A 25,306-nucleotide genomic window follows, 5' to 3' on the forward strand; every position below is an offset into this window, starting at 1 on the left:
CGATGAAGATGAGGCTCAACCACCACCAATACCTCCTAGTCATGCCTACAATCCTCCTCAACATATGACAAATATGGATCTTCACGACGATGAAACGTCCGACAGTGTCTTCTATAATCCGTATTCGAGACCAGTAGGCGAATTAAAGGTGGGAGACATGTTTCGTACCAAAGAAGAATGTGTCTTGGCAATCAAAAAATTCCACATGAACAACTTTGCTGACTTTACAGTGAAACGCACTGATTCTAGAAGGTATGTTATCGAATGTCGTAACATGCTTTGTAAGTTTCGTTTGGCTGCATCTTACAAGAAGAAAAATGACTCTTGGGAGATCGCTTCAATAGACCCACCACACAGTTGCGTTGCAACTAACGTTGAACAAGATCACCGTAAACTGAGCACAACTTTGATATGTCAAGACATTCTGCCATTGGTAAATAAAGACCCATCAGTGAAGGTGAGTATAATTATATCCCATATCCGAACAACATATAATTATACTCCATCCTACAAGAAAGCATGGATTGCGAGGACAAAGGCTGTTGAACAGGTTTTCGGCAACTGGGAGGATTCATTCAAGGAATTACCACGGTTTTTATGGGCACTAAAAACTTATGTCCCAGGAACTGTGGCAATTCTGGAGACAGTGCCAGCAATGATGCCAGACGGAACCTCTGCTACAGGTAATAGAATATTTCACCGTCTCTTTTGGGCATTTGACCCGTGCATCAAAGGTTTCGCTTTCTGCAAACCTCTCCTGCAAATTGATGGCACCTGGTTATATGGAAAACACAAGGGTACTTTGCTCATGGAAGTTGCACAAGACGGTAACAACAATGTATTTCCCATTGCCTTTGCTCTTGTTGAAGGTGAAACGGCTGGTGGATGGGGTTTCTTTCTTCGACATCTCAGAACGCATGTCGCTCCACAAGCCAATCTATGTTTGATTTCAGATAGACATGCTGCCATTGAAAGTGCCTACAACAACCATGACAACGGATGGCATGATCCCCCTTCTACACATGTCTACTGTATCAGACACATTGCACAAAACTTCATGCGTGCTATAAAAGATAAGAATCTTCGCAAGAAGGTGGTGAATGTTGGGTATGCTTTAACTCAACCGTCATTTCAATATTATCGTGATGAGATTCGACTGTCTAATGAAGAAGAGGGGAGATGGATAAATAACATCCCAGTAGAGCAGTGGACAAGAGCATTTGACGGTGGTTGTCGATGGGGCCACATGACAACAAACATTGTGGAATGCATGAACGGGGTTTTCAAAGGGATTCGAAATCTGCCGATAACCGCCTTGGTAAGATCAACCTATTATAGGTTGGCTTCTATGTTCGCAACCAGAGGTGAAAGATGGAGTGCAGTGTTAATGTCCGGACAAGTATTCAGTGAGTGTTGCATGAAGGTCATGAAAGAGGAGAGCATCAAAGCTACGACACACGCTGTAACAGTGTTTGACCGTCATAGACAAAATTTCAGCGTCCAGGAAACAATGGGCAACAACGAGGGGAGACCAAATTTAGCCTACGCTGTTAGACTACACAGAAGTTGGTGCGATTGTGGAAAATTTCAGGCCTTCCGCATACCTTGCTCCCATGTCATTGCAGCATGCGCTTATACTCGTCAAGACGCTTACACCCATTTATCTGATGTGTACAAGGCCAGCACCATCATGAATGTATATAGTCAAAGCTTTTCAGTACTACCAATGGAGGATTACTGGCCTCCATATGAAGGAGATATTGTTTGGCACAATGAAGAGATGCGTAGAAAGAAGAAAGGAAGGCCAAACAGCACACGTATCAGAACAGAGATGGATTCCACAGATAAAATGATAAGATTATGTAGTATCTATCGTCAACCAGGACACAACAAAAATAACTGTCCCAATCAAGGAGCATCATCTAGATCTTAAGATTTTTGTAACATTTTATCTAGATCTTAAGCTTTTTGTAACATTTTATCTAGATCTTAAGCTTTTTGTAACATTGTATTTCTGTAACAATCAATCATTATATATCATTAAGTTCTTGTTACAACGAGTTTCATAACCAACATCAGTACAAAACATCTAAAAACATAAATAATTCTAACTGATTACAACAATCAAATTAATGTCGTCTCGACCGAACATCATTTCCCTAGCATCCTTATCAGTCTTCATTCGCACCCAACCAAAGATACTGTCAAGTCTCTCAATACTTCTGATTTTTTCCCCTTCTGGTATTTTCCCGTCTAACCATCGAACCAGCTCCCTCTTCAGTTGATCTAACGTGGTGATGTTCCAAAACAGCATCAGCAATTGAGGTTTGTCTCTCGCATAAATCACCTTACCGTATCGGCGACGAACACCAAACATGATAGCCAAATGATTATATGAGTTATGGAACAATAGGTCACACAACGCATCTATTTATAAGACAAAAAAGGCATTTTATGAGGGACTCGCCAATTGAGTTGGCGCCTCCTTTTAAAACCTACACATAGGCGCCAATTGGATTGGCTAAGGCACCTGCCCTATGTCGCATCCGCGAAAAACAACCGGCGGGCTGAAACAAAAACAACACAGAGCCGCCACCGTGCGTTATTTATCCCAAAGAGGGAAAGGAAACGCTCAGAGTAAACCGGGAAAGAACATGGTCTCGCGACCAAAGAGAATGGGTTCGGGAGTCGGTTACGCGAGGGGAAGGTATTAGCACCCCTCACGTCCGTCGTACTCGACGGGATCCACGCTCTAGAAGAAAGAATAGGTTGCTAAACAAACAGACAAACATCATACACACACGCTAAAACAACACAGGTGGGGGGGAAAGAAAAGGGCTCGATAGGACATCGCGTCCTATGCCTACGTATCTCGTCTTGAACGAGAATCAGAGCTACCGTAGTTCGGCTCACGCACGCCAAACAATAAATGGCTAAGGAGTCGGGGACTCGAGCCTGATAGCTGGCACCAAGACGCCACTCGATGGACTTACACCGGCTTCCAAGCACACAACCAGAACAAACAAACAACAAATGGCTAAGGAGTCGGGGACTCGAGCCTAACCATCGTCAAACAACACACACAAAAAACAAAAAGGTTGCCCGGAGAGGTCTCGCACGACCACCTGCCTACGTACCTCATCTGGTATGAGGATCAGGGCGACGTAGTTCCCCTGCGAAGGGAAAGGAACACACAAACTAACAGGGAGTCGGGAACTCGAGCCTGATAGCTGGCAAGCACAACACCCATAAGACGCAGAGACGTCAGAAGAAACTGAACACACAGACTAACAGGGAGTCGGGAACTCGAACCTGATATTTGTCAAACAAAACACACGCAAAAAAAAGAAAAGGGTGCCCGGAGAGGTCTCGCACGACCACCTGCCTACGTACCTCATCTGGCATGAGGATCAGGGCGACGTAGTTCCCCTACGAAGGGATACAAGGCTAGCCTAACCAGATAACAGAGGGAGACACAACTAGGGAGACTACGACTCGAGCCTAGATGTTATCATGCAAAATCATCCCTAAGTTAAGGTTGCTACCTATCTCACACAGGAAGTGAGCTATCTTAGCAATGACTTGCACAGGAAGCAAGCCACACTAACCTGACTAGAAAGCACAAGCAATCAATCAAAAGCACACAGCATGCACACACTATATACACAACAAGTGGGGCTCAAACAAAGGTGAAGTCTTAGTTGAGGGGTCATATCAACCTCAACAAACAGACTCTGTAATCGGGTGAGAGTTGCTCTTAACCTTGACATTGAGGGTCAAGGTGAAGCAGATGAAAGGATATGAGGGGTGTGCCTCATTGCTTCTATCTCTGGTCAGAGAGAGCATCTGATATAAGAAGGTGGGGGAGTTCAGAAAGATGGAACTCTCTCCCCAAGTTAAGACTCAATGGATCTTGGGCTTTACTCAACATGCTTCAAACACAGGTAGTGTGAGCAATGTGAGTGACTCACAGACTAGCAGGAGATAGGTTGCTTATCTCTTGGGTTCTGCCAATTTGCCTTTATGAAGGACTTTCCTGCTTAGCACAATAATAAACAAACACAAACATTGCCCCGAAAGGGGGACTTCAGACAGGTGCCTGGCCAAGTAACAGGCCAGGTCTTCCAGACTACATGGAGACAAGAGAGTCTACCTCTATTGGTTAAATAACCAAGCACCAGCAAGCAAGTTCAAAAAGAACTGAAGCGACTATGGTACCTGGAATCAATCTAGCACAATTAGTACTCAGACAAACCAACAGTAAACAGCAAAAGTTAATTTGTACAACCAAACACAAGTTAATGCACACAAGTGCAAGCCATGAGCTCAAACTCAAGCATCAAACCCTACAACACAAAGTCAATGTTAGTTTACAACATCAAACAATCTCAATTTACAACTTGAATTTCTTTCCTTTAAGCCTTTTGCACTTTTAACCTGAAAATCCAAACCAAATGTGAGAAACTAGACCACTAGGCCAATCCTAGGGTCCAAAGGAGATAAAAAATCCTAAACAGCAAGTGAAATTTATCCAAAATCACATTCAAACAAATTAGAAACAAATGCAATTGGTCCCATGCTCATATCAATCACCATTATCATTTCATGCACAAAATAGTATCAAACATGCAATTTGCAACTTCAAATGACCAAACAGAACCATCTCAATCAAAAGCATACCAAAAAAATTCAATTAATTCCACAAAAATTCACACCTAAACAGGACACATTCAAGGCATAGCATGTCAATTTTCAGCTCAATTGGACAAAAGTAAGTAGGTCAATGAAAATCAAGAAGTCCAGACACATTTATACAAGCCAAAACAAGGCATCAACACAAGCATCAACTTCCAAAAATCATAAAACAGTGACAACAATTAAGAAATGAATGGGATCAAAACCAAAATGTCCTATAATGTGTCTACAATCCTCATACCAAATTTCATCTTCATCCAATACACCATGAGAATTTCACAAATGAAATACAAACATGTGTCACACAAAGTTACCAAATGGCTCAACAGGAAAGAAAATTATCAATCAATTAGAAAATGCAACCAACAAATCCAGCAAAATTCACATGTTATCTTGACATATCAATGATCATTCATGCAAAAAATTAACTCAATCAAACATCCCTAAGCATTTTAAATAAAATCAGAAAGTTGACCTAGCTTGGTGTGACACAAATTGTCACACCTCTAATCAAAAATCATATCTCCATCACCAAGTATCCAAAAATCACAAACTCTATATGAAAATCACCAGCAACATGTCCAGAACAAGCACAAAAATTTTCATCCATTTCTTTAAAGGTATGAGTATTTCATGAAGGTTTTGGCAAAACAGACAAAAATGTGACACATTCCATAAACCCTAAGCCAATTATTTTTCTACACATGCAAAAAATCCACAAAAATAACCATTAAATTCTACACATCATCATGAGCATTATGCAAAAAATTTCACAAAATTTGGATGAGTTTTGAGTGAGATATGAATTTATAAAGATCATGTAACAAAATGTAATTGAAAAATGAAAAAGAAATAAAGAATAATATAAATTAAATGCGCCAGTGGCATTTTTGTAATACTAATGCCACTGGCCAAAACGACATAGTATTGAAAACATTACATGGCACGCGCTCATTGGACCTGGGAAGCGGGAAACACAATTCAAAACCAGGAAAGGCAAAATGAAGATCTAGCAGCATATTTCACGTGTTCTTGAGCAACAAATTTCCAGAAAATTGCAGAAAATGAAGAACAACTAATCTCCACCAAAATCAACAAGAGTATAATCAAAAGAACCGCATGAGCATGTAGATTCAAGATATGCAACTCATTTGCCCTAACTCTAACCACAACTCACGGATCGATCAAAAAAAGAAATGACATCAAACATTCAAATCGATATATCTCACTCCACACTCAATCATTTCATAAGCCAAGAGTATCATCGTGTTCTACATTGAATGATCTTTCAAAAGCATATGATAATTTAAGAAATGGTGAAATTCGAATTTATGCACCTTGAATGAAGCAGCTGTTGAATTCGATGTTTCTGGATGCAAAAGCCTCAAACAGATGAAGATGAAGGTTGAGGAAGTTGATTGGAAGAAGATCCTTGGCTCGAGGTTGCTTCAATTGCAAGAATTCTCAAATCACCATTGTTGAGCTCATGATGAACAGTTGCGATTCTTCAATCTTTTGGCAATGGCATATCAAAACAGATCCTCCTCAAGGTGTATGGAAGATGAATCAAAAAGAATCAAGCCAATTGATGGAGAATTCGTGGAGAAATCTTGAAAAGTAGTGATGAAGTTCTTGATGAATTTTGGAGAAAATGGAGGGAAAGTTAGTTATATTTCTTGTGAATTGTGATTATGATTAACATTCTGTTATGATTAATCATTTATACCAATGCTAATCCAATTTACTAATCTCAATTAGCAAAAATGAAATGAAATTAGCTTAATTGCACTTTAAATGAAAGTTCCAAAATGGCCTTGCCAAATTTTGCCATGTGACAGCTCATGACAGCTCAAGCAACTTCTAAATGTCATTTGGAGTGTGTTGCAAAAATCCTCATTTCAAAATTCCATGTATTTCTCAACTTGGACCATTTTGCCCTTGGATTTTAATTGTTGCACTTGAAAATTGACCTTTTGCATTGACCATTTTTGATGAATTTTGATTAGGCACCATGAAAGTACATGTGAAATGGAGTTTGCTCATAAAAAGATCATCCATTTTGGACATTCCATGTGAAAGTTATGCCACTTTGATTATAGGCATTTTTGGAAAATGAATGGACCATAACTTGTCAACCATACATAGGAATTTCAAGTTCTTGGACTTTTTGGAAAGTTGAGATCAAGATCTACAACTTTCATGTTGAACAAATTTTCACTTGAAGCTTTTTTGGACATGTAATTTTGTGATGAAAAACTTTCCATTTTTGGAAACTTCCATTACAAGTCACTTTCTATTTTTGGCAATTTTTCTCCTGACTTTATTTTCTTCATTCTTGAGCTTTGAAATGTCAAATGACACTTATTTCAACATGAATGAAGTGTATCCAACTCTCTCCCACCTCCAAATCCATAAAATCAAGCACAGTTGACCACAGTTGACTTTTTCAGCTGATAGATGAATTTGGCAATGCACTGATCAAGCTGAGCCCCAATTCTCTGATGAAGTGGCTCAAGGATGAAACCCTAGCCTCAATAAGCTCAATAAAATCACATGATGATCCCCATATCCATCACAGACCCCATCTCCTGCACAAACCCTGATTGGCCCAATGCAACTGATTAGGGTTGACCAGTGGTCAAAACCCTAATCTCAAGGTATATAATCAGTCACTTGATGATGACAAACCATGATGATGATGATGAATCATTCCAATCAAGATGAAGACCAATCTCCTTTGAGAATCACAAAACCCTAATTTGATGCACACATCCTCAGATGATCAATAATCAGTCAATGAAACCCTAGCATGCATCTCCACCTCTTCATCTCCTGATCAAGACTTTTGAAGGACGACTTGCACAATGTTACCACATGATATGCAATATGCAATGCCTAATGACCTAAAAATGCAATGCAATATGTTAAGCTAGTCCCAAGAGAGGAGGGCAAATTTTGAGGTGTTACAGCTGCCCCTATTCAATCCACTGTTAACCTGTCGATATGAATAGCCTCGGCTTTCAGATGATCAGGATGAAGAGTGATTGAATACCAAGAACAGACGAACAATTTGCACTCTGACGGGATATAATTAACATCGCCTGTCAGAATCGGCGAAGAACACAATCTTCAAAGAAGAACCCGTCTGGTACGGAGAAAGTCGGCCTGATCACCGAAACAGCAACGTCGACCTGGATACCAAAATAAATGGTAACACAGGGACAACCATGGCCTGAACACCACATCCGCTGGGGATTATCATCTCCTCCTTTTTTGCTTTTCTTGAACCCCGAAGTTTTCTAATGACTTCTCTTTTTTCAATTTCTTGAACCCCGCAGTTTTCTCGCGCAAATGATCCCCGATCATTGCATTCGAACCCCGACATCCTTTTTGCCAAAATAATGAACCCCATTCTCCAGAAAACACCTCGTGTCTCCTTTTCTCCATTTGAACCCCCGTCGCCTGACGATAACTCGTAATCGCCATTGTGAACCCCATTCTCCAGAAAATGCCGCAACATTTCCCTTTCTCCATTTGAACCCCGCTCTCCAGAAAATGCCTCAACATTTCCTTTTCTCCATTTGAACCCCGCTCTCCAATCTCTCGTGATAATTCCGCTGACAACGTCGGAAATAACACCAAACACCACTCTGAGGGCGACATATCAGAGGGTATACCTTCCCAAAAGGAAGGTAACATGTGCATCTCTTCATCCGAAGACACCTGTGACGACCTCCATTGGCCTCAGCCAAAGTCTAAGGTGACACATGATCAGAAGATAATCCTGAGGACCTCATCCCGGATATAATCTTCAACTCTAATCTCCAATTGGACCCCGATCTCCAGAAAATGTCTCAACATTTCCTTTTCTCCAGTTGAACCCCGATCGTCGCGTTGATCGCGTAACATCCTTTGACTTTATTTCCATCTCCATCTGACGGAACAGTTTTCCTCCAGTATCGCACTACTGGGGAACCTTGCTGATCTGACATCTTGATACTAAACTCCTCAGAGTACCACCTTCAACCAGACACTGACTGATGACTGGGAAGAAACTCGACGTTTACGGGACATCGAACGATGATGTTTACCAGACACCAAAGAAAACTCGACCAAACATTAAACAATGATTGGGAGAAAACGCGACGTTTACTGGACATCGAACAATGATGTTTACAGGACATCGAACAATGATGTTGACAGGCATCAAACAATGATGTTTACAGGCATCAAACAATGATGTTTACAGGCATCAAACAATGATGTTGACAGGACATCGAACAATGATGTTGACAGGACATCGAACAATGATGTTGACAGGACATCGAACAATGATGTTGACAGGACATCGAACAATGATGTTGACAGGACATCGAGCAATGATGTTGACAGGACATCGAACAATGATGTTGACAGGACATCGAACAATGATGTTGACAGGACATCGAACAATGATGTTGACAGGACATCGAACAATGATGTTGACAGGACACCAAAGAAGACTCGACCAGACAGGGATCGACACGACACTTACGGGTATCGCAAGGATGACATCCACACTTGTCCAAAACCAAGCAGGCGATTGCCGGGGAATAACTGGGAAATACTGTTGCCCCAAAATCACGATGCTGAACTCCTCAGAGTAACACACTCCAAACTTCTGTCTCGCACAACAGAAATCTTCCTCCAATATCGCGCTACTGGGGAATACCATTGACCCAACATCACAATGCTGAACTCCTCGGAGTATCATCTTCACTGACCGGCAAAACCCATTCTTGGATGGTAACCACGGCTTGCGTCGCGCTGATCGCGATCTTCACTTCCATCTCTGTCCGACGGAAACTCTTCCTCCAGTATCGCACTGCTGGGGAAGTGTCGATAAAAAGTACGGCGCCAAACTCCTCAGAGCAACACCTTCGCTTTCGGGCAAAACCACCTCTCAAACGATAACCACGGCTCGAGACTAGCTTATGTTTGCAATATGATGCATGATTGATTTTTCGACGTAATGTTCCATAATTATGGAAATGCTACGCGATTTATTATGCAATATGCTATGCTTATTCTACATGATGAATGCACAAAAGTATCCCCCTCAAGGGACTCGTCTGAGGAGCTCGAGACATTCTGCCGAGGAACTCGTCAACACTCCGATCTCCACCCTGCTGGGGAATAGCGCTGCTGCTGGGGAGAGGTATCCCTTGCTGGGGATAACCTCCTTTGCACCCGATCCGCTTGGGGATTGCTGGGGATAAGAACCACCAATGCAATCTGTGGGGATACAACTGTCTTTGATTTGCTGGGGATGTCAATCCCGACTCCGCTTGGGGAACCACCACACACAGATACTTCCGCTGGGGAAATTGCCACCTTCAGGCCTGGCGACTGGGGAAGCATTGCTCTGACACCTGCTGGGGATAACCATCCTGACCCTGCTAGGGGAAACGAATGTCATTCCGTTGGGGAAGACCCATCCAATCCACATGTAGGATACACTGCTGGAGATATATTTCATTGAAACCCGCTCCACTCGGGGATAACAACATTCGGGCCTGTCTGATGAGGAAACACCGTTTTAAACCTGCCGGGGAAAACCATCCTGACCCGGCTAGGGAATCCACAGACCTTGGATCTGCTGGGGGAATCAGTCCTCACGACTCTGCTTGGGAGATGAGGGAAACCTGGTACTGAACACCTGACGACTCGTCGAACCATGGTATTCATATCCAACTCCCATGTCAGCTTTCCAATTTTGAGAACTCCCAGACTCGTCTGGACTTTTCTGCTTCATCATCTTGTATTCCAAACCGCTCCGCGCTCGAGGGAGAGCGAACTCCTGGGATTTATACAAACTTTTCAATTTTCCGACTTTGAAGAGTCTTCTTGATTAATTCTCAAGGGTCGTCGTACGTCCATCGCCATCATTTCACCGCTCTCCTATTCATTCGTCCCTGATCGGACTCCATAGGGATTTGTTTTGGTCCAAAGCTTCCACATCACAACCTGCAAGTGAGTGAAAAATACCTAACAGCACCTGCAAAAGAGATCGTTAGATAAAACCGTGCCCCAGGCGTGTCAAGATTTCAACACTTGGGTCACTCAACCTTCCGAATAAGATTTCAAGCTTCAATCTTATAAACATGCATTGGAAGGAACCTGTACGTCTTAAAATGCAAGATTCTTTATCAAAATATCTGGATGTTTTTGCAATCAAAGCGGTAATGAAAAACAAAAACAAAATTATTTGACTGAATATGCATTTTATTGATATGAAAAGTGTGTGGCTCAAATTGAGCAATACAAAGGAAGCAATTCCTGAAAAGAGGTAATTGCGCACAAAAGGAAAAATCTATCCTAATGGCAATGTGAAACCCGTGATCTCATCGAGTTCCAACTCGGTTACACCCCATATGTCCTCAGACTCTCCTTGCTTTCTACCTTCTGAACAAGACGTTTCCGACCGATCCCTACCGGGTATTATCCATGATGCTTTAACCAAAGCGCAAACGATCATGCCAGACGCAGTTGTTCGTTTCAATCCCTCTTTTGCCTGGACCGCCCTTTCGGGTTTTCAGTCCACCGGGATACCCTTTTTTGCCCAAGTCGCCCTTTCAGGTTTTCGACTTGCCGGGTGTACAATTTTTTCATTTTATCCCTAATTTTTGCCCGAACCTTTTTCTGTTTTTGGTTCGCCGGGATGCCCATTTTTGCCTGGACTATTTTATTCTTTTCGTCCAGCGGGTCTCTTATACGAAGTATTTTTTAACTGCGTCCGCATTCATAGGGGATGGAAAATCCTCGCCATCCATGGTCATCAGCAACAAGGCTCTGTCGGAGAAAACCTTCTTGACCATGCTGGGGATTCATAATTGGGTGTCCATTTGCCCCTTCGATCGTTTTAAGGAGGAAGGATCCTTTTCAACACCATATCACCTACGTGATACACCCGAGGTCGTACCTTTCTGTCAAAAGCACGCTTCATCCTCTGCTGGTACAACTGCCCATGACAAATGGCTGCCAGCCTCTTTTCCTCAATCAAGCTTAGCTCCTCATACCGGGTCCTTACCAATTCCGCCTCTTGCAATTTTACGTCCATCAGGACTCTCAAAGAGGGAATCTGGACCTCAACCGGTAGCACCGCTTCCATCCCATATACCAGCGAGAAAGACTTTGCCCTAGTAGGCGCACCGAGGTTCGATACCCCGGGTACCAGCTTCGTATTCTGCCACCATGGTTGGCGCATTCAAATGCTAGTCAGGCAGCGAAGGAATGTGGGACCCCTTTGGCGTAACCAAAGCAGCACAAACTCATCCTCATTAACCTTTCCCCATCAGACATCAGAATCCGTTCGGATTCAGGGTCAGGCCCCTCCTCCGGGATCGGTTACTCACAATCTTTCGATTTGAGCACCTCGAGATGTCCTCATCAGGGAACTCAAACTTCATCGGTTGATAATCCTCAACGGGTTGCTGGGCGATGTAATCAGACATTACATTCCCTTTCATTGCTTTCTGAGAGTATCACAAATCAGTCAACATTCTTTTGCTCTCTCGCAACCCGTCCGGTCACTACTGGCTTCTCAGAAATGTACTTGATCAGATCCATCTTGAAATCCACAAAGTGGTATGAACCAACATACACTGTCTCGGTCGGCGAGCAGCCTATGCCAAAGTACAACAAGTTTTCTCGAGCAGTGAATGTATTGTTTCACAGTTGGTAAACTTTTTGCTAAGGTAAATTGCATGCTCTTTTCGACAAGACTCGTCATGCTGACCCAGTACACACCCCATAGACCCCTCGAGGGCTGTCAAGTACCAAATTAACAGTCTCTCTCCATAGGGAGGCAACAGAATCGGAGGTTCCTGCAACTTATTCTTTTATTCTTTCAATGCCCCTTGGCAATCATTATTTCACCTGACCGTTTGATTTTTTTTCCAACAGCTTGAATATGGGTTCACACATGGCTGTTAGATGAGATGTGAACCATGACATGTAGTTCAATCTACCTAATAGACCACGAACCTCTTTTTTTTTTTTTCGGTTCAGGCATTTTTTCTTATATATATATATATATATATATATATATATATATATATATATATATATATATATATATATATATATATATATATATATTTTAGCAGGATCAACCTCGATTCCTCTCTTATGATGAACCCCAGCAATTTACCGGATCGCGCTCTGATAGTGCACTCACTTGAATTCAACCTCAGTTTGAATTGTCTCCACCGGTCCACTCAGCTTGGCCAGATCCACCAGATGCCCCTCTTCTGCTTGGGGACTTTGCTATCATGTCATAGCATAGCGTTTGGTTCCACGATGAACCATATCATGAAACAAAGTCACTCTGACACGTGGCATCGGCGTTCTGCTCTCCATGATAGCTTGCGCACAACGACACCGGTATCCGACCCTGGCGTATCCTGACATGACCAGGCGAAGGTATCCGCATGTTCCTTCAACAGGACTACCATTCTGCTCTTGACTTGCCTCCGAAGCGGCCCCAATTTTCTTCTTTCCTGACCTCGGCGGTGCTTGGAATAACGATCTTGCATCGCTCTTGGTGCGGCTGAATCACCTTCTCCTCTTGTTTAACATCCTGGCTAATTCCAGCAGATCACAATCTTCTTCATCCTCTTCTTCGGCATGATAGATCGGTTTGTCGAAGTCATATGAGGTGTAACCAAATTGTTATCAACGAGATCCGGAGAATTATTTTTGAATTCGGAACAAGACAAATCAAAAAGGAAAAATAAAAATAACCATTGCCATTTTATTTGTTTTTAAACTGCAAAAATAAATGAAAAACAGGGAACACCGCTTTTTGACTGAAAAACATCCATTTATTAATGATGCAGAAATGTTGCAAAATATGAACATGAGGTGGCCCTTACAATGGACCATTACGTGTCGGGCAACACGCATGGCTTTCATGCAAATAAAAACTGAAACAGAAAACATTACTCTTCCAGATGAGTGACAGTGATGATCTTTTCAGGCCTTCCAGTTGCCTGGCACGCACGATCTTATCCATTGATCAATCTCCCAGTCACTGTCAGTTTCTTTACCCCCCGCACCGGTGTGACCTGAATCTAGCATTCCAGCACTAATGAAAGTGAACAGCGGACGACATCCTCTGTTTTGCTCAGACGAGTCTTGGCCTTCCTGATAACCAATCCCAAACATATCCGCCTTTACCGCGATGCCTATGACTTTTCCCCAGCCTGGGATCCCTCCATTTCTCACCACTTCCACAGCCTGCTTATAAGAAGAAATGGACGGCTTTTTCTCTTTCCCAGCAATAATGGCATTCTCTACCTGGACGGTTTCAACTGCCAGCCTGGGTGCTTTACATCTTACATCGTCCATTTCTACTTCAATTATTCCTTGAATTGTTTCCCTCATCATTGTACGCCCCTTTGTGGCAACGGCCGCACAACAAGTATCACCACTAGAGAAAGCTTCCTCCTTCCTCAGAGGTTTTGAGACCACAGGCCCTGGAGCTTTTAACTGATCCCCATTCGCCAACCCAATCGTATTCTTATCCTCAGAAATTGCATTCCTCCCCATCTGACCATACGCGGGCATGTGATTAGCCTTAACATTTGGAAATTGTGCAAAATTAATGGCCTTGGAATCCACCAGGTCTTGTACAGTATGCTTAAAGGCTCTACAACCCTCAATATTATGCCCAGACGTACCAGAATGGAATTCACACTTGGCATTCTCATCGTAATTAGGTGGCCTCTGATCTGATCTCAATGGAGCTAATGTCCTTAATTGTACCATTCCGAGATCCATCAACTTCTTGAACAGAAGAGCATACGTCATGGGTGGCTCATCAAAATGACGATCAACCCCCTTTCCTCTCACTTGGTTCCCAGCTCTCTGTGCTCTCTGTTGAGTTGACGGATGTCTCTGTGGTGCAGGCGAACTACCAACAGGAATGGTTGCAGTGACAGCATAAGGGTGATAGCGATCCTTACCGCGTTCTTTCTTTGCTGACACACCATTTGACTCAACCTCCTTCTTAAGCTGACCACTGCTAGGGGGTTTCTTTGTTATAATGACAGAGGGATTTGTTACTTCGGATAACGGGGTCTTTCTCAGAACTTTCTCCCCCATTAGCCACTTCTCGATCTTTTCCAATCTCTCGGCCATGGCTTTCTTCCCCAGGGCGAGCCCTTGCACAACACCGAACAAATCCCTCACCATCTCTTTCAGCTCGAGGATGTCTGAGTTCGGAAGATCCATCAGTCTGGGATTTGTTGCCCCTAGCAGGATATCTGTGTAGCACCTCAAATTTGCACCTATCATTGTACATACATTTTCATTATTAGGTCATTAACATTTAACATAGTCCACTGCATAGCATTGCATTGTCCTTTGCCCCAAGTGCAAGATCATCAGACAGATTAGGTCAAACTGGTCAGGAGATCAGTCAGTCAAGCAAGCAAGTACAATTTCCAAGGAGACAAGGCCCTAGGGTTGGTCCAACATGTTCACATGACCTAGGGGTCCTTTTGGAGTGTTTTGGTCAAGGATTGGATGTTCAGAAGTCATCAGTCATGGCTCAGTTCACCAGAAACCCTAAAAAGTCAACTGTTGGTCAACTGTGCATTTAATCAGTGATTTGATGGTGGAAATTGGTTTTAGAGGTCTCATTCATGTCCATATAGTCTTCATATAACATGTCAAACATCATCATGGAAGAATTTGAAGCCAGACAAGAAATTTCCAAAAATAGAAAGTTGACCTGTAATTGGAATTTGCCAAAAATGGAAAGTCTTGATCCTCAAACTTACATCATGATACAAGCTTCGAATGAAATTTTGTCCAACATGAAAGTTGAAGATCTTGCTCTCACCTTTCCAAAAAGTCCAAGAACACTCATTTATCATTTATGGTTGGCAAGTTATGATCAAATCATTCTCAAGAATTTTTGAACTTCAAAGTGGCATATCTTCCAAACCATTTGGCCAAATTGGGTGGGGTTTTTTGCTACAAGTCCTATTTGATGCCCTCTTTCCAAATTTGTCATCACAATTCGTCAAAAGTTTACCAATCAAAATGGCCATTTTCAAAGTAGCATGAATTAAATTAAGTGAAGTGAAAAAATGGACTTTCAATTTAAACATTTCCAATGATTTTTACCACTTGGAATAGTTCAGAAATCATGTTTAGAAGTTGTCCAAGGCCCAATTTCGTGCACATCCATGCACCCCATGCAACTTGTGTTGGTTTTTTTAGCAATTGTCAAAAACACCTCTTTTAAGCCAAAGTCACTTACCATTACACTAACCATGGTTAAGCTTCATTAATCAGAGTATATATAACTCATTTTCTGACTGAGAAACCCTAGCAGCCACTCTCACTCAAACAGATCAAAAAACCTCTTTCTCTCAAAAATTCACTTTGGCTCCATTTGATTTTTTCTGAAAAAAACTCCAAAGCACACGAGCTAGGGTTGGTTGCTTCCTCACTCACCATCATTCTTGAGCTCATTGGAAGCCTTGTTTCCCAACTGTGAGCAAGAAATCTTCAACTGCCATTCAAGAACACTCCAATGGCAGATCGTGTTTTGAGCTTCCTTGAACATTCTTGAGCCGAAATCTTTTCTCCATTCAACTTTGGGAAGCTGGTAGAGCATCTGTTTCAGGCCAAAACAACCAAACAACACTTGAATCTTCACTGTGCTCCAATCTTGGTGAGTTTTCGAATTTCACTATTTACTAAATCATGATATGCTTTAGATAGGTTTTGCTTTGCTGATCATTATGAAGTTTGAATCGTGTGAAATGGCTGTGCATTGAGTGAGAAATCTGATTTTAAAGTTTCATATCCAAACATGTTTTTGCTCGATGCTTCCTTGATAGCTTGATTTAGTGAATATGGATGTTGTATTATTGATGTGCATTGCTTGATGGTTCGAATGCCATGCCTGTTTTCAAAAACTGTGACCAAATAATTTTTCACGATTTGAACAAGATGATGAATGTACACTGTTGCTTGCAAACCCTAGAACATTTGCCCAGATTCTGGAAACGCGATTGGCTGTTGTTATTTTTGTCTTTGCATAGAAATCACTGTGCCATTGCCCATGTCCAATCAGAACGCGGCATTACTTTAAGTGAAACGCAGAGTTTCACTTAAAGTTCCATTTAATTACACAAATGCCACTGCGTGTTTATTTAATCAATTAATTCATTTTGTTTTGCAATATTTATTCCATTTTGATCACAAACTTACAAAATTCATAAGTCCACCATTTTTAATCCAAAATTCATGGGACTTTTTGCAAAATGCTCTGTATGATCCCTAGTTTTTTATCATATTTTTTCCAGATTTTTGGCATGGATGGATTTTTTATTTGAGCTAGGGTTTTGTTCATGTATCCATTTTTTGTACACTTTGCCAAATCAATTGTGAAATGATGATGCTTTATCCAATGGCTTCCAAATTATTTGTGCTCAAACTAGACACATTCGTAGTGATTTTGGTGTAGAGTTTGTGAATTTATCATTGCTGGTTTGTGAGTTATGATTTTTTGAATTAGGGTGTGACAATTTGTGTCACACCATTGATGTCCAACTTCATGATTTTATTTACCTTGCCTAATGAACTCTTTTTGATCTGATTTTTTGCATGAACATACTTGTGGATGTCTTGTTTACATGTGAATTTGCTTGGAATTATTGATGGCATTTCCTAATTGTTTGAGATTTTATCCCCTGTTTGACCAAAGTGTTGACTTTTATGACACATGATGCCATTTGCTTTGTGAAATTCTCATACATTATTGGATGGACATGAAATTTTACATGTGATTAATAGACATCTTAAGGTTTATCATGGTGTTAATCCCATTCATTTCTCATATGTTATCACTGGTTTATGATTTTTTGAAGTTGATACATGTTTGGTTGACTTCTTTGAGCATGTTTGAACTTGCCCTATCTTTCTGATTTTCATTTCCCTACTTCCCATGATCCAATTGAGCTGAAATTGGGCGTGCTTACCATGCTATGGATTATGTTTGATCATGATTTATTTGATGATTTTTGGAATTGTTTATGATTGGTTTTGAATTGAGTCTTGCTGTTGACTTCATTGAGCTTCTACATGCCATGCTTTGACCTAATTTGCTCATGAAATGATGATGATGATTGATATGAACATGAAACCAATTGAGTTTGTTTCTTGATTGTTTGAACTTGATTTTGGACACTTGCCATTTGCTGTTTTGACTTTCTTATCTCTTTTTGACCCTAGGCTTGTCCTAGTGGTCATGTTGCTCATGTTTAAGTTTGTTGTTTCAGGTTAAGCAACAAATACCCAAAGAGATCAATACAAATTGATTGAGCTGGATTGAATATCATGACTAACTTGTTTGTTTTTGTAGGTTGCTTGGCTCACATGCTTTGAGCCTTGTATATTGCACATTTAACTGTTTGTGTTGACTGTTGACCTCTATCTCATTTTAATTTAACTTTGACTTGTATACTGATGTTGTCTGACTGGTTTCAGGTACCTTTAGTTGCTTATAGTTCCTTGTGAACTTTGCTTTGCTTTGCTTGAATAGTAATTTGCATTGAGGTATAATTCCTTACTTCATGTAGTCTGGAAGACCTGGCCTGTTACTTGGCCAGGCACCTGTCTGAAGCCCTCCTTAAGAGGCAATGTTTGTGACTGTTTACTTTTGTCCTTGTACATATGCAAAGACCTCCTAAGTGAAGAGGCAATTGGCAGAACCCAAGGGATATGCAATCTATCCCCTGCTATTCTGTGTGTCATCTGCTTTGCTCACACCACTGTGTTGATGCATTGCAGATACAAACTCAAGATCTTGTACATTTGTACAGTTGAGTCAGTTTCAAATGTGTAGAAGGGTTCCCACCTTCTGAACCCACACATTCTTGTTTTAAGCTCTCCCAGGCCAGGGATAAGAGCTGTGAAGTCTCATCTTCACTCACCTTTCATCTGCTTCACCTTAGCCCCTCAATGGCAAGGTTAAGAGCTAACATTACCCTGTTACAGTGGTTTGTTTGTTGAGGTTGATATGACCCCTCGACTAAAACCTAATCTTGATTGAGCCCATTGTTTGCATATAGTGTGTGCTACCTGTGCTTGTGTGTTTGTTTGACTTGCTTCCTGTGCAAGTTAGGTTTGCTTTAGCTTGCTTCCTGTGCAAGTTAGGTTAGGTGTGGCTTGCTTCCTGTGCAAGTCATGTTTAGGATAGGCTTGCTTCCTGTGCAAGTTAGCTAGAAACCTTAACTTAGGGATGATTTTGCATGATAACATCTAGGCTCGAGTCGTAGTCTCCCTAGTTGTGTCTCCCTCTGTTATCTGGTTAGGCTAGTCCTGTGTCCCTCTGTAGGGGAACTACGTCGCCCTGATCCTCATACCAGATGAGGTACGTAGGCAGGAGATGAGCAGATCTCTCCGGGCGCCTGTGTCTTTGTTTTGTCTTGTTGTGTGCTTGGAAGCTGATGTAAGTCCATCGAGTGGCATTCGGGTTCCAGTGTGCGTATGTTTGGTTCGGATGCTGATGTAAGTCCAGTGATTGGCATTCGGGCTCCACGTTTGCCTTCTTGTGTGTGTTTTGGTTCGGATGCTGATGTAAGTCCAGTGATTGGCATTCGGGCTCCACGTTTGCCTTCTTGTGTGTGTTTTGGTTCGGATGCTGATGTAAGCCCAGTGATTGGCAGTCAGGCTCCACGTTTGCCTTTGCCTGTGTTTGTTTGTGTGTGTGTCAGCCGAGCTACGAATGCTCTGATTCTTCTCTCGTCCGAGAAGATACGTATGCATAGGATGCGATATCCTAGCGAGCATGTGTCGTTCCCCCAGTCCGAACTACTTCGACTCTGATGTCTATGCCTGATAGACTAAGTAGGCCCAGGATGCGGTATCCTGCCGAGTCAGTTTCAGTCTGTTTTCTTGTGTCTCTTTCAGCCAGTGTGTGTGTGTGAGCAGTGTTTAACAACCATTTTCCTTCCTATTGTGCGTGGATCCCATCGAGTACGACGGATGCGTAGGGGTGCTAATACCTTCCCTTCGCATAACCGACTCCCGATCCCATTCTCTTTGGTCACAAGACCATGTTCTTTCCAGGTTTACTCTGAGCGTTTCCTTTCCCTCTTTTGGGATAAATAACGCACGGTGGCGGCTCTGTTGTTCTTTGTTTCCCGCCGGTTTTTCGCGTAATGCGACAATCTGAGCAGACGAGCTATGCGCACCGGTTGACACCTACAAAACAGCAAATGGGTTAATATGCATGAATGCAACGTCTATCCATATGAGGAAGATTCCGTCCTTTGATTCCGGTTTCATTGAGACGGATAATATTTCATCAATAACGTTCTGACATCCGAATATCTCTCAACCAGATTCTCAATCCATAATACTCCCCATATGGCTAGATGTAGGTTTGATGCAAATGAATGCAAAATGAGAATGATGCATGAATGAATGCATAGTGCCATCCTCCAAGTCGTCTGAACATCTGTTGCTCTAATTCCCGGTCTCTTAACTGATCATAACCATCTAAGGGAACATGTAATCACAAATCCAACTCAAGGGTTCCGAAATAAACGGAACTGACAGATACATCATCATCATCACCAGACAACCCTCTGAGCAGATACCCAAAACCATCTCTGAATCGGCCCGGGGAATCCTGAAATAAACGGATCCCCACTGATAAATAACTCGGACAGCATTCCGGCGTCTCTGAAACAAACGACCATAAATCCGACTTATAAATATGACTCTGATCAACGGAACCATTAATCACCATCAAAGTCACCATCAGAACATGCATCTGTAAGAATCACCCTCCCCTCAAAGGTAAATTCTAATCAGGTCACCCTAAGGCGGATAATGGTTTCGACAATCGGGCAGAGATACTCAATGGGTTTGCCCTTTCGGGTGTGCCATTGTAGCTCTCCTGAGATCGCCTAAACCAAAGATCCGGGAAAGATCGGTCACCAGAGTCAACAGTTCAGATGAAGTAACTCAACCAAAGTGGAGTACTCCACAATGGAAAGCACTATCAAATGAACCTCGTCCGGCTTGTGGTACATCACGCTGCCAGGCACATGTTGACCTAACATGAAGGAGGCAACATGAGACCACACTAATCCTAGGTGTATACTCGGGCCTGGGTTTTAGCCCCACTCAGAACACCCACCCCAAAACAGAGGAACCACCTGCACAGAGGACGGCAACAATGATAGTATGATGCATGCAAACATTTATGCAAATATATACACAGTCAGAATAATAAATGCAATAAATAACACAACACAAGCAACCTAAACTACCCTAAAACGCTAGGAGAGACTCGCTTAGGGAAGATGGACCAGCACAGGTCAACATCCGATGTCCCCAGCAGAGTCGCCAGCTGTCGCATCCGCGAAAAACAACAGGCGGGCTGAAACAAAAACAACACAGAGCCGCCACCGTGCGTTATTTATCCCAAAGAGGGAAAGGAAACGCTCAGAGTAAACCTGGAAAGAACATGGTCTCGCGACCAAAGAGAATGGGTTTGGGAGTCGGTTACGCGAGGGGAAGGTATTAGCACCCCTCACGTCCGTCGTACTCGACGGGATCCACGCTCTAGAAGAAAGAATAGGTTGCTAAACAAATAGACAAACATCATACACACACGCTAAAACAACACAGGTGGGGGGGAAAGAAAAGGGCTCGATAGGACATCGCGTCCTATGCCTACGTATCTCGTCTGGAACGAGAATCAGAGCTACCATAGTTCGGCTCACGCACGCCAAACAACACAAGACACACACAGGCAAACATGGAGCCCGAACGCCAATCACTGGACTTACATCGGCATCCGAACCAAAACACACACAAGAAGGCAAACGTGGAGCCCGAACGCCAATTACTGGACTTACATCGGCATCCGAACCAAACACACGCACACTGGAACCCAGACGCCACTCGATGGACTTACACCGGCTTCCAAGCACACAACCAGAACAAACAAACAACAAATGGCTAAGGAGTCGGGGACTCGAGCCTAACCATCGTCAAACAACACACACAAAAAACAAAAAGGTTGCCCGGAGAGGTCTCGCACGACCACCTGCCTACGTACCTCATCTGGTATGAGGATCAGGGCGACGTAGTTCCCCTGCGAAGGGAAAGGAACACACAAACTAACAGGGAGTCGGGAACTCGAGCCTGATAGCTGGCAAGCACAACACCCATAAGACGCTGAGACGTTAGAAGAAACTGAACACACAGACTAACAGGGAGTCGGGAACTCGAACCTGATATTTGTCAAACAAAACACACGCAAAAAAAAGAAAAGGGTGCCCGGAGAGGTCTCGCACGACCACCTGCCTACGTACCTCATCTGGCATGAGGATCAGGGCGACGTAGTTCCCCTACGAAGGGATACAAGGCTAGCCTAACCAAATAACAGAGGGAGACACAACTAGGGAGACTACGGCTCGAGCCTAGATGTTATCATGCAAAATCATCCCTAAGTTAAGGTTGCTACCTATCTCACACAGGAAGTGAGCTATCTTAGCAATGACTTGCACAGGAAGCAAGCCACACTAACCTGACTAGAAAGCACAAGCAATCAATCAAAAGCACACAACATGCACACACTATATACACAACAAGTGGGGCTCAAACAAAGGTGAAGTCTTAGTTAAGGGGTCATATCAACCTCAACAAACAGACTCTGTAATCGGGTGAGAGTTGCTCTTAACCTTGACATTGAGGGTCAAGGTGAAGCAGATGAAAGGATATGAGGGGTGTGCCTCATTGCTTCTATCTCTGGTCAGAGAGAGCATTTGATATAAGAAGGTGGGGGAGTTCAGAAAGATGGAACTCTCTCCCCAAGTTAAGACTCAATGGATCTTGGGCTTTACTCAACATGCTTCAAACACAGGTAGTGTGAGCAATGTGAGTGACTCACAGACTAGCAGGAGATAGGTTGCTTATCTATTGGGTTCTGCCAATTTGCCTTTATGAAGGACTTTCCTGCTTAGCACAATAATAAACAAACACAAACATTGCCCCGAAAGGGGGACTTCAGACAGGTGCCTGGCCAAGTAACAGGCCAGGTCTTCCAAACTACATGGAGACAAGAGAGTCTACCTCTATTGGTTAAATAACCAAGCACCAGCAAGCAAGTTCAAAAAGAACTGAAGCTGTCATACGGTGAACTGGACTTTTTGTGTTTTTTATCGCAATGTCGCGGTTAGCAAGAGTCGCCACCGACTTTTCTTTTATCCAATAAGGAAAGGTGGAAAAGAACAGGAAAGACCTTAATTTAGATTTTGGGTTCGGGAGGTACATTATACAAAGGGAAGGTGTTAGCACCCTTTGTATCCATGGTTATCCATGGGCTCTTAATTGCTCGATCACTTATATTATTTTTGTCTGAAAAAAAGTGTTTGTGAATTGTTTGGAAAATTGTTTTTGGAAAGAGAATTTAACTTTGTAATGATTCTTGTATGAATATATACAAAGTAGTTATCTCGTTTAGTTTTGGAAATTGTTTAGAAAAATATAACTCGGTAATGATTCTAGTATGAATATATACCAAGTGGTGATTTTCTAAAGATATTTTGAAAGGTGTGAGGTGTGAAAATTGTTTTTAGATTGTGAGCCAACAATTAAGAGTTATACCGACCCAAGGTCTTTATGAGCATTTCCTATCCTTATGAGGGTAAAACTGTCCTTATTATTGAGAAATAAGTAGTTTTATCCTTTGGATGTTTAAGGGTCATCGTAGGGTCATCGATTGGTCATTGAAGGCAACAGTTACGAGGATACCTTAGCATTCGAAGGGACTATCATCTTTTAACCGTAGGCAACATCGGAGGGTCATCGAGGGACAAAGTTGTATATTCGAAGGCAACATCCGAGGGACTATAATTTATTTTATGATGATTTAACCGAAGGGTCTTTGCTAAGGGTATCCCCACGTTCGCGGGACATGACCGTAATATCGTAATCGTAAGGCAACAAAGAGAGGTCCAAGATCACTTATTCAAAGGCAAAGTTTTACAATTAATTATATAATTAGGATGAAACTCCACATTAAAATTATTAAAAATAATATATTAAGAAATTAATACATTAGAAATTAATACATTAAAAATTAATTTAGGGTGAAACTCCACAAGGGTATCCCACAAATAAAGTGGAATACCTAGCCAATAACCTTTTCCTGGGATATGTGAACCTTTACGAAACTCAAAAAAAAGAAACATGTCAGAACACCAAATCAGGGTGCAATCGAAGATTACACCGGAGAAATATCACAACAATAAATAGGATAGGATGAATAATGCATGGCTATGATAAAAAAAAAAAAAAAAAACAGAATAGAAAAGTCAGCTACTGTCTCGTTCGCCTCTGCCTCGCCTAGCGAAGGCCAGGCGAATATTCGCCCCAGGCTCGCCTAGCGAGGTGCTAGCGAGCGGCCACGGATTTTGAATTTGAAAACAGCCCCACGTTAGGAACTTTGAATTTTATGGCATTTTATCACAGGAATAACATGATCAAACATTCAGGGTATTCAGGCATACTTAAATTCCCATACGAAAGCAAATTATATATCAACATTTAATCATGATGCATTATATATGTAGATATGGCCAATTGAAAGTATAAACAATAGAGATACGCAAACCTGTTTGCCAATTCAAGGTTGAAGGGATTGACCACTTGTAGTATCGGAATAAGTTAGGCAGCGGGAATTGGACGGCAATGGCTTTGGTGCAGATGGGCTGCCTTCAGGGTTTCTTTACTCTGAATTCTCCGGGTAGGCAGGGTTCCTATGCCAAAACTTCTATTCGTTCTTCTCTGTTCTCCTCCTCTTTTTTTTTCCCAGTGAATCTCCCAGTGTAACTCCAAGTCTCACTCCCCTACTGAAACTTCAGTATTTATAGACTAATTTCGTGGGTAATGGGCTTGGAATGAGGGAGACCCAAGTCCAAAATAATTTGTTATATTTTATTTATTTATTTATTTTAATTATTTAATTAATTAATTAAAAAAAAAATTCTCTTTTTTTTTTTTTTTTTCGTTTCTCGTTTTTTTTTTTTTTTTTTTTTTGGGCTCAGAATGAAGCCCGAAATTTTTGTTGTCTGTCAGCTTCGCTAGGCGAGCGCGTAGCGAACAGGCCAGTTTGAGCCATTTTCTGGATTGGGCCATCCGTGAGCTGGGCCTTTGTTTCTTCAAGATAGTGTTATATATGAGTCGGAATGCCTTGCAAAATGTCTTGAAATATTAATGGGCAAATTTTGGGGTATGACAGCTGCCCCTGTTCAATATTCTTGGACCGAGAGAGTTAGAATGGTGTATACGCCATTCATGGTCTGGAGGTGGAAGATTATTGAACACTAGAATGCCCCAAAAATTTGCACTTGAGAATCGACAGTTGGTCTTGATGGAGATGGGCTTAAAGATGCCATCCGGGAGGTTTGATGACGAAAGCTTCAGATCGCGCCGTATATTAGGCCAATTTGAAGACATGGGTGCCACACTGGGTCGTACGTTAGACCGTATAATGAGTCATCCATTAGGCTGCCGACTTCGCTGGGGA

The sequence above is a fragment of the Lathyrus oleraceus genome, chromosome 3, assembly GCF_024323335.1.
Source record: "Lathyrus oleraceus cultivar Zhongwan6 chromosome 3, CAAS_Psat_ZW6_1.0, whole genome shotgun sequence".
NCBI lineage: Eukaryota > Viridiplantae > Streptophyta > Magnoliopsida > Fabales > Fabaceae > Lathyrus > Lathyrus oleraceus.